Source organism: Orcinus orca, chromosome 14 (genome assembly GCF_937001465.1).
Source record: "Orcinus orca chromosome 14, mOrcOrc1.1, whole genome shotgun sequence".
Taxonomy (NCBI): domain Eukaryota; kingdom Metazoa; phylum Chordata; class Mammalia; order Artiodactyla; family Delphinidae; genus Orcinus; species Orcinus orca.
The window spans coordinates 62,855,428-62,867,165 of NC_064572.1; the positions used below are offsets into that span (position 1 = coordinate 62,855,428).

Sequence of the window (11,738 nt, forward strand, 5' to 3'; positions counted from 1 at the left end):
ACAGCCATAAAAGGAGAAATCGACAGTAACACAGTCGTAGTAGGGGACTTTAACACCCCACTTTCACCAATGGACAGATCATCCAAAATGAAAATAAATAAGGAAACACAAGCTTTAAATGATACATTAAACAAGATGGACTTAATTGACATTTATAGGACATTCCATCCTATAAGACAAACCCACAGCCAACATAATTCTCAATGGTGAAAAACTGAAACCATTTCCTCTAAGATCAGGAACAACACAAGGTTTTCCACTCTCACCACTATTATTCAACATAGTTTTGGAAGTTTTAGCCACAGCAATCAGAGAAGAAAAAGAAATAAAAGGAATCCAAATCGGAAAAGAAGAAGTAAAGCTGTCACTGTTTACAGATGACATGATACTATACATAGAGAACCCTAAAGATGCTACCAGAAAACTACTAGAGCTAATCAACGAATTTGGTAAAGTAGCAGGATACAAAATTAATGCACAGAAAGCTCTTGCATTCCTATACACTAATGATGAAAAATCTGAAAGAGAAATTAAGGAAACACTCCCATTTACCATTGTAACAAAAAGAATAAAATACCTAGGAATAAACCTACCTAAGGAGACAAAAGACCTGTATGCAGAAAACTGTAAGACACTGATGAAAGAAATTAAAGATGATACAGACAGAGAGATATACCATGTCTTGGATTGGAAGAATCAACATTGTGAAAATGACTATACTACCTAAAGCAAACTACAGATTCAATGCAATCCCTATCAAAATACCAATGACATTTTTCACAGAACTAGAACAAAATATTTCACAATTTGTATGGAAACACAGAAGACCCCGAATAGCCAAAGCCATCTTGAGAAAGAAATATAGAGCTGGAGGAATCAGACTCCTGGACTTCACACTATACTACAAAGCTACAGTAATCAAGGCAGTATGGTACTGGCACAAAAACAGAAATATAGATCAATGGAACAGGATAGAAGGCCCAGAGATAAACTCATGCATATATGGTCACTTTATTTTTGATAAAGGAGGCAAGAATATACAATGGAGAAATGACAGCCTCTTCAATAAATGGTGCTGGGAAAACTGGACAGCTACATGTAAAAGAATGAAATTAGAACACTCCCTAACACCATACACAAAAATAAACTGAAAATGGATTAAAGACCTAAATGTAAGGCCAGACACTATAAAACTCTTAAATGAAAACATAGGCAGAACACTCTATGACATAAATCACAGCAAGATCCTTTTTGACCCACCTCCTAGAGAAATGGAAATAAAAACAAAAATAAACAAATGGGACCTAATGAAACTTAAAAGCCTTTGCACAGCAAAGGAAACCATAAACAAGACGAAAAGACAACCCTCAGAATGGGAGAAAATATTTGCAAATGAAGCAACTGACAAAGGATTAATTTCCAAAATTTACAAGCAGCTCATGCAGTTCAATATCAAAAAAAAACAAACAAACAACCCAATCCAAAAGTGGGCAGACGATCTAAGTGGACATTTCTCCAAAGAAGATATACAGATTGCCAACAAACACATAAAAGAATGCTCAACATCACTAATCATTAGAGAAATGCAAATCAAAACTACAATGAGGTATCACCTCACACCAGTCAGAATGGCCATCATCAAAAAATCTACAAACAATAAATGCTGGAGAGGGTGTGGAGAAAAGGGAACCCTCTTGCACTGTTGGTGGGAATGTAAATTGATACAGCCCCTATGGAGAACAGTATGGAGGTTCGTTAAAAAACTAAAAATAGAACTACCATACGACCCAGCAATCTCACTACCGGGCATATACCCTGAAAAACCATAATTCAAAAAGAGTCATGTACCACAATGTTCATTGCAGCTCTATTTACAATAGCCAGGACATGGGAGCAACCTAAGTGTCCATCAAGAGATGAATGGATGGAGAAGATGTGGCACATATATACAGTGGAATATTACTCAGCCATAAAAAGAAACGAAAGTGAGTTATTTGTAGTGAGGTGGATGGACCTAGAGTCTGTCATACAGAGTGAAGTAAGTCAGAAAGAGAAAAACAAATACCATATGCTAACACATATATATGGAATCTAAAAAAAAAAAAAGGTTATGAAGAACCTAGGGGCAGGACAGGAATAAAGACGCAGACGTAGAGAATGGACTTGAGGACATGGGGAGGGGGAAGGGTAAGCTGGGACGAAGTGAGAGTGTGGCATGTACTTATAAATACTACCAAATGTAAAACAGATAGCTAGTGGGAAGCAGCCCCATAGCACAGGGAGATCAGCTCGGTGCTTTGTGACCACCTAGAGGGGTGGGATAGGGAGGGTGGGAGGGAGGGAGACACAAGAGGGAAGAGATATGGGGATATATGTATATGTATAGCTGATTCACTTTGTTATAAAGCAGAAACTAACACACCATTGTAAAGCAATTATACTCCAATAAAGATGTTAAAAAAGCCCCACAAAACTTAAGAAGCAATGAAGACCCAACGCAGCCAAAAATAAATAATTAATTTAAAAAAATCTTATTTTATGGTGAAGCATTCAAAGTATTCCCTCCAATTTTATGAACAAGACTAAGGTTGCCTATTCGATATGGAACTAGAGGTCTTAGCTGACACAGAAAAACAAGAAACAGAAGGAAGAAACAGTCACTATTTTCAGATCATATGATGTGTTAACATAGAAAAGGCAAAAGAATATACCACAAAATATTAGAATTAAGGTGAATAATATTATGTTTCTGGATACAAAGCCAATGTAGAAAAATCAGTTGAATTTTTACACGTCAGCAACAATGTTAAAAAATGCAATTTAAAAAATGATCTCACAGTAGCATGAAAAATATGAAGTATTTAGGAGTAAATTTAGCAAAATACATCTAAGACCTTGGATGAGAATATTATTAAACTTCACTGAGTAACATTATAGAATAACTGAATAAATGGAGGGCTGTATCACAGTCATGGACTCAGTGCTGTGAAGATGCCAGTTCTCCCCAAATTAATCTATAGATCTGATAAATTCCAATCAAAATCCTAAAAGTGTTTTGGGAAGAGGGGAAAATTGACAAGGTGATTCTGAAGAACTAGATGGGAGGACTTGCCATACAAAATATAAATAATTATTATAAATCCCTAATAATTAAAATGTATCTTACTAACGTAGAGATAAAAAATGTAGCCAATGAAATAAAATAGCCCAGAAACAGACCCATGAATAAATGAAAACTTGACCTACAATAGAGCTGGTAAAAAGGAGCAGTGAAGAAAGGATAGCTTTTTCTGATAAATGGTACTTTGTTATCCATATGAAAAGTAACTAAATTGGACCCCTACCTTACAAAAATCAATTCCTAGTGAATTCAGAATCTAAATATAAAGGGGAAACTATAATATTTTTAGAACACAATATCAGAGATTATCTTTTTTTAATGATTAAAAAATTTTTATTTTATTGTTTTTTGGCTGTGTTGGGTCTTCGTTGCGGTGCGCAGGCTTTCTCTAGTTGTGGCGAACAGGGGCTAACCTTTGTTGTGGTGCGTGGGCTTCTCACTGTGGTGGCTTCTCTTGTTGTGGAGCATGGGCTCTAGAGCATGTGGGCTTCAGTAGATGTGGTACATGGGCTCAGTAGTTGTGGCTCACAGGCTTAGTTGCTCCGCGGCATGTGGGATCTTCCCGGATCAGGGACTGAACCCGTGTCCCCTGCATCGGCAGGCGGATTCTTAACCACTGCGCCACCAGGGAAGTCCCAGAGATTATCTTTATAACCTATGGGTAGGAAAGAATTCCTTAAACAAGACATAAACGGTACAAGTTATTAATAATAACAACAACAACAACACTAAATTTCAGAGAATCTCAGATGCCAACAATTCTATGATGCACCACTACCTTAAGACAGGAAAAACATGCTAATTAAACTATAGGACAATGTTTTCTTACTAATTAGCGTTTTTAATCTTATACTATTATAAACTTACTTAAACACAGATTTCATGTTCATGCATAAGGTAGAAAATTTGAGAGAAATAAGCTGATTAAAATATTCCTAAAATGTTTTCATATTCAGAGCCTGAATCTTACAAAGAGTTTTTGGCTTCATCCTTGACCTCCAACCCTATTGTCCGCACACTGCCATCAGGAACAAAGGTGATCAAAGCATTTCTTAAAGAGTATTCCACGTTATCAGTATATCTCCCAAGCCACTGGCATCCATTTTGCAAATTTTGATGTTAATATTTCCTTGAGTTATAAGAAAGGGTCAACAGAATATTTCAGACAATACCCAGGATTTATAGTCATTTTCCATATAGTTCTTAAATAGTCTATTGTTGGAAATGTCAAAGGATTGCAGCTGTCCAGTAATGAGATCAGGAATAACAACCAAGACCCTGTATTCAAAGGTAATAACTATATCATGACTTGTGGCCTGGCTGGCAGGGATTATAAAATCTGTCAATTATAAGGCTGTATTAATTTCCTATGGCTGCTGTAACAAATTACCACAAACATGGTGCTTAAAACAACATGCATTTATCCTCTTATATTTCTGGAGGCTAGAAGTCTGAAATCAGTTTCAACGGGCCAAAACCAAAGCGTGGTCAGGGCCATGTTCCCTCCAGAGGTTCTAGGGGAGAACACATTTCCTTGCCTTTTCCATCTTCTAGAGCTGTATTCCTTAGCTCGTGGCCTTTTCCTTCATCTTCAAAGCCAACAGCATAGCATTTTCAAATTTCTCTCTACTTCCATTGTCACATTGCCTTCTCCCTTCTGTCACTGCAGTCAAACCTCCCTCTGCCTCTCTCTTACAAAGACACTTGCTAATTTAGGGCCCATCCAGATAACCCAGGGTAATCTCACCATCTCAAAATCCTTAATTTAATCACATTTGCAAAGTAACCTTAGTTCCAGGTTAGGACCTGTATATCTTTGCTGGGGAGTGGGGGGAGCACTATTCAGCCTACCACAGATGCAAAAATGTGAAAAATGTGCATCTAAGAATTGACAAAATAAGATAAAATTGATAATATTAATATAGCTAATTTATGGAACACTTTAATATGACAGGTACTGTTCTATGAGCTTCACATATATTTACTTATTTGTTAAATTCAACACATATAAAAGACTATCTTTACCACCTTGGGTTAGGGAAGAAGTTCTTAAATAAGATATAAAAGGCACAAGCCATTAGTGATGATGATAATAGTAATATGAATAAATTACTATCAGTAATAATACTAAGTTATATTTTATTAATTATAATTAAGAATTTCTATTAATCAAAAGCTACTATAAAGAAAGAGAAATAAACATACCACAAACTTGGAGAAGGTATTGCTATGCATATAATTGAAAAAAGTTTAAAGTCCAATATATATAAAGAATTTATATATTTCATTAAAAGAGGAAAGACAAATAATCCAATAGAAAAAATAGGTGAAGACTTGAAAGTACACATCATAAAGAGCCCAGTAGAGTATAAAATGTTAGTTGGAGTGTAAATTATTATAATTGTTTTGGAAAACAATTTAACATCATCTTGGAAAGTGAAAGATGCACTAACCCTATGATCATGGAATTCTACTTTAGGTATATATTCTAAAGAAACCGCTGTGCACGTGTACCAAAAGACATGTATAAGAACATTCACAGCACCACTGTTATGGACTAGCAAAAGATCTGACACAATCCAAATACTACCAACAGTAACATGGATAAATTATAAACTATTTATACAATTAAATACTCTATCACAGTGAAAATAAATTCATTACAGCTATGCATAGCTGCATGGATAATCTCAGGAATGTAATGTTAAGTGAAAAGAAAGCAAACTGCAGAAGAATATATACAGTACGATTTCACTAGTGTAAGTCCAAAAACACAAAACCAACATTGTTTAGGAATAAAACATGTGAATGGCAAAGGCATGCTAAAGAAAAAAATTCAAGATATTATTTTATTTCTGAAGGGGGAGTAAAGGAGATGAGATTGGGATGAGGTATAAAGTGTATTTTAAACATAATAGAATTATTCTACTACTTGTATTAAGCTACATAGGTGTGCAGTGTATCTTGTTTATTTTTAATGTATATTTATAAAATTTATTTTCAAATTAATTAATATCTAAAAGCAATTTTAAAAAGCTAGATATAATAGTACATGTAAGACTTATACCTACTTTTCAAACACAAATGAAATAGTCGTATATATTGAAAGAAAATCCCAAGGAGTTTCAAAAAGTAATGATTTATCCTAATCACAATGCAATAAAATTAAAGACTAACAATTTTTTTAAAATAAATTTATATATTTATTTTTGGCTGCGTTGGGTGGCACAGTGGTTAAGAATGCGCCTGCCAATGCAGGGCACATGGGTTCGAGCCCTGGTCCAGGAAGATCCTACATGCTGTGGAGCAGCTAAGCCCGTGCACCACAACTACTGAGCCTGCGCTCTAGAGCCCGCGAGCCACATCTACTGAGCCCGTGTGCCACAACTACTGAAGCCCGTGCACCTAGAGCCCGTGCTCCGCAACAAGAGAAGCCACTGCAATGAGAAGCCCGCGCACCGCACTGAAGAGCAGCCCCCACTCGCCGCAACTGAAGAAAGCCCATGCGCAGCAACAAAGACCCAACACAGCCAAAAATAATTAATTAATTAAAAAACAAATAAATAAATTTATTAAATAAATCCAATTAAAGTAGATGAAATTAGTAAAGATAAAAGCCAAAATGAAATAGAAAATAGATGATGGGAAGAAGCAACTCATAGAATAACAATCTGAATAACTGGTGATCAATAAAATGCAAATTAAAATGTGATACCATTTCACATTCACTAGATTGAAAAAATTAAAAATGTGAAAATAACCTTTATAGACTCTAAAGAATCTTCTATTCAATAAAAAAAAGAAAAAAATGTGAAAATACCAAATGTGGATAAAGATGTGAAGAAACAAGAAACCTCATATTGCTTAAGGGAATATAAATTTGTATAAATACTGGAAGAATTTTTGGCAGAATCTGGCAAAGTTGAAGAGCACTTTTTTGGGGTATCAACAATTACATTTATAGTTACATATTTTATAGAAACTCTGATACAGGAGTTCCAGGAGACATGAATATCTGTGCCAGGAGTTCCAGGAGACATGAATATCTGTGTAAAAAATTCCTAAATATTCAGGAAAGAATGGATAAAAAAAATTTGGTACATTCATGAAAGAAATGTTACACGGTGGTTTAAATGAAGAAACTAGGTTAAAACTAAAGACGAGGAAAACAAGGAAGATACAGAACAATACATGGCATATAATTGTATTTGTATAAATTTTGAAAACATTCAAAACAATGCTATATGTTATTTAAGAATACATATGTATGTAAAGTATAAAACATGCATGGGAATTATAAGCACCAAATTCAGAATAATGATATGTGTGGGGAGAGAATGAAAGGAATAGAATTGGGAGGAAGAATGTTAGGGATTTCAAATACATCTCTAATCCTTTATTTCTTTTTAAAAAATTAAGCAAGTAAAAAAAGGTTTGGATTTGATGGAGGTAGGATGGATACATATATTTGTTATGTTTTAGTTCTGAATGATATATATATATATTTTTTTTTTTGCGGTACACGGGCCTCTCACTGCTGTGGCCTCTCCCGTTGTGGAGCACAGGCTCCGGACACGCAGGCTCAGCGGCCATGGCTCACGGGCCCAGCCGCTCCGCGGCATGTGGGATCTTCCCGGTCCGGGGCACGAACCCGCGTCCCCTGCATCGGCAGGCGGACCCTCAACCACTGTGCCACCAGGGAAGCCCTGAATGATATATTTTATAATATTTTAAATACTTTTAAATGACTCAAGAATACGTAGAAAACCTGAAGAGACTGATATTTACAAAAGAAATGGAAAAGTTCTACTCCTCAAAACAACAGCATCTGATTCAGATAATTTTGTCTGAGTCCTAACAAATCTCAAAGAAATGATCATTTTTATGCTATATAATTTGTATCAGCATTTAGAAAAGGACGAAACTCCTCCAGTTTGTTCCAAAAATCTAGCATAATCCTGCTACCAACACCAAACTAGGATGGCATTTGGTATCTAAAAAAGGGGGGAGGGTAGGCCAAATTTACTTATGCTCACAGATGAAATATCTGAAATGACATGTTAGCAAATCAATCCAGCAATACATCTTGAGCAAGAAACGTTCATCCCAGGAATCCATGAATGATTCTGAATTAGGAACTATGTTAATATAATTCACTACGTTAACTTATTAAAGGAGGAAGCTCCATCAGCTCAACAGATACCAAGATAACTGAATAAGGTCAAAACCCACCACAGATTTTTAAAAACTCAGCAGAAATATTAAGAAAATTTCTCAGTCTCACAAAGGATACTAATCTACAACAAAAATCACATTTAATGATGAAATATTAGCAGCATTTCCACCTCAATAGGATAAGGATGACCACTAACAACATTATATTTAAGTTTCAATGCAAGAACTAAGAAAAATAATTGAGAAATATAAAAGGAAAACTAATTTGGTAATATCTATCAAAAAACTAAGTACGTATATACACATTTTTAGATGGCTATGAACACACAGTTTTCCCCATTCCCTATTGGAACCACCTCCCGTTAAAATGATGACAGAAAAAAAAAAAATGATGACAGAGAAATAACATCCACATAAATAAAACTTAAGATGGTGAAAATAATGAGGGAGCCCATAAGCAAATGAAAGATTTCAACCAATATTTGGAAGTTAGAGAATGGATAAAGAAAGGGTAATGAATGAAGCCAGTAAGAGGAAGCTACTGCCCAGAGAACATGGTGAGTGATACAGCCGAGGGCACTAATCAGTTCCTCAGAATACCAGAGAAGCTTTTAGCTGGGAAACACCAGGTACAACAGAGGGAATAAGTGGGATGTGATGCTTATTAATTAAAAGTCTATTTACACAACAGACAAGTCATCAACTCCACTCTCCCTCCATCAGCCAAGCATCTATCCCTCTGGCAAATAAATAAAAGAGTTCTCAAAGTAAAAATAATGGCACAATGAGAAAGGGCTCATTATGAAAAATGCAGGCTCTAGAATCACAGAACTTTCCAACATCTGATGTGTGGGATTTGACCACCTAAATGAAAGGGTCCAGAGAGTTAAATATGAGATTATACAACATCTGAATAAGAGTTCAAGGTTTGTTGGAGTCATGTGTAATAGGCTCAACTGTGATCCCTAAAAGATATTTTGAAGTCATAACCCCCAGTACCTCAGAATGTGACCCTATTTGGAAATAAGGTCATTGCCGATGTAGTTAGTTAAGATGAGGTCATACTGGGGTAGAGTGGGCTCTTAATCTAATGGCTGGTGTCCTTATAAGAAGAGGAAAAGAGACACAGACACATAGGGAGAGCATCATAGGAGGACAGAGGCAGAGATTGGAGTGATGCATCTACAAGCTATTATTGTATAGATTCCCTAAGTAATCTACTTTAGAAAGCATTTTGCTATCCCATGCTTCTCCTTTCTGCTCTCAGCATTCTTCTCCTTTTGAAAAAAGAATACACGGACTATTCAGGAGACACTGAGAAGTGCAATTTGACAGAGGTACTATTTCCTCTCTGTCATTCTCTCTGTCGTCTAAATTCCCAGGGAAGGAAACCTGACTGGCTCAGCTGGGGTGAGTACCAGCTTAGTTATGATCACTGTGGTGGAGGTGGAGGAAGGCTGCCACGTGGTACAAAATCACTGCTGGAGGCCCCTCCGTTGGAAGTAAGACAATCCATAAAATCAGTCACTATGACCTAGGTAGACAGTCCAAAAGGTTTCTACTAAAACTATTATTTATAATAATTCAATAAATATCCTTGTAGATATATCCTGATAAACATCATCTGATTACTTCCTTATGATAAATTCCTAAAGGGGGAATTATTGGGTCAAGTGTATTAATATGATTAAAGTTTTAAATTCATATTATCAAATTGCTTTCCAAAGCATTGGATTAATTCACACCCCTACCAGCAGTATATAAATGACCATTTGATAAAACACAATCCCTTTGTCAATACTAGGTCTCATTTTTTTTAACCTTTGACAATGTGATAAATGAAGGCGATGTCTCGTTTTTATCTGTCTTTTCTCTTATAATCAAGAAAGCTCAATATTTTAATCTGCTTTTTGGATATTTTTACTTCTGTGTTTTTGAAGAGTCTAATCATATGAATTAGCCAATTTTAAATAGGGCTTTTTTTTTTCATCCTAATGGCTCATTATAGCTCTTTACATATGTATGAAACTTACTTTTTAAGATCTATGTTGAAAATATTTCTATTTCTATTAGTATTTTTATTTTGCTTATAGAGTGTTTTTTTTTTTTTTGGATGCCTGGTTAAGTCTAAAAAGATGCTTTTACCTAAATATGAATTGTCTGCAGATCAACTTTAATAGTAGATTTTTAAAAAATACTATGGAGAAGAATAGATTAAATATTAACAAATGAATCTTGAATACTTAATGAGTATGAAGTACCAAACAATTATGCAATCATAGCAGCCTCTGTTATATTAATAGCGATATAATTCCATCCTCTTTTATTCACTACAATAGTTCAGCCCTTGTCTCTTCTCACCTGGATTTCTGCAACTGGCCCTAAATTGTCTCTGCCTCTAGTCTCATCAAAGCCATCTTTCATCACTGCCCCCAAATAATCCCTCTGATATACACATTTTATATCACACATCCGCTTAACCCCCTTTGATTGGTTCCAATTGCCTTCATGATAAAATCCAAACTCTTAGCACAAGGTCCTTCTTCATCTGCGTCCTACCGAATTTCTCTGGCCTTCCTTCTATCTTCATGTCACATTCAATCCAGCCACAATGGACTAATTACAGTTCTCCAAAAGTACCCTCTTGCTTCACAGATCTGTAATACCTTCTGTTATTCCATCTACATGGAACCCTCAGTCACTATTGATTAACTCTTATTCACTGTTTTAAGACTCAACCAAGTCTTTGTACGCTCTAGGAAGCCTTTCAGCCTCTCTCCCCTGTTCCTTTAGGTAGACGGCCTCTATGCTTCCACAGCATTCCATGCCTATCTCTCCCTTAAGCACTTTTGAGCATTTGCTAGTCTGTTTCTCCCGGAAGACTATAAATGTAGTAACAGCCTCCTCTCTCACCATAATGCAGGGTCTTACCCAAAGCAAATATGCCACTGTCAAAGTCTTAAACAGGGATTAAACAATATAGCAGAATGTCAGGACATTAATAGCAATCATTTTTAAAGGTGGTATCATTTAGAATATTCAGTACATTGCTTTTCTGCCCTGTGCCTTAATTTCTACATTTTTAGGTCTAAAAGAATACTATCAAGCAAACATCTTCAGAAGATAAACTAGGATAGAAGAAGATTAAGAAATCTGGTTATAAAATGCTTTGCTTTGATATATTAGATGCTGGTATAAAATTCCAGGAAACATAAGAGCATCTTATTTTCAAATATCTATAAATTGAAAGTTATTCAATAATGTAATACATTTCATTTTTAGAGAAATAATGTAAATGTAGTTCATTTTTACATGGGACCCTTGATTTGAGGAAACTAAGAGGAAACTCCCGACCTAGGATTTGGAGAAGATGGGAGGAGATTAAGAAGGTTATATAAACTTCAAAGTTGCTAAGAGACCAAGATCTGTTCTCACAATAAAA

General features: G+C 35.5%; 1 protein-coding gene across 1 annotated transcript in view; it reads right to left on the bottom strand.

Moving 5' to 3' along the window:
- Positions 1-11,738, bottom strand: part of PKD2L1 (polycystin 2 like 1, transient receptor potential cation channel) — a 167,992-nt gene that overhangs the window by 127,040 nt on the left and 29,214 nt on the right. Inside the window, exon 8 of the mRNA XM_049697126.1 lies at positions 3,535-3,796. The gene's annotated coding sequence lies outside the window, so the exon portion shown is untranslated. The remainder of the gene's footprint in view (positions 1-3,534; positions 3,797-11,738) is intronic.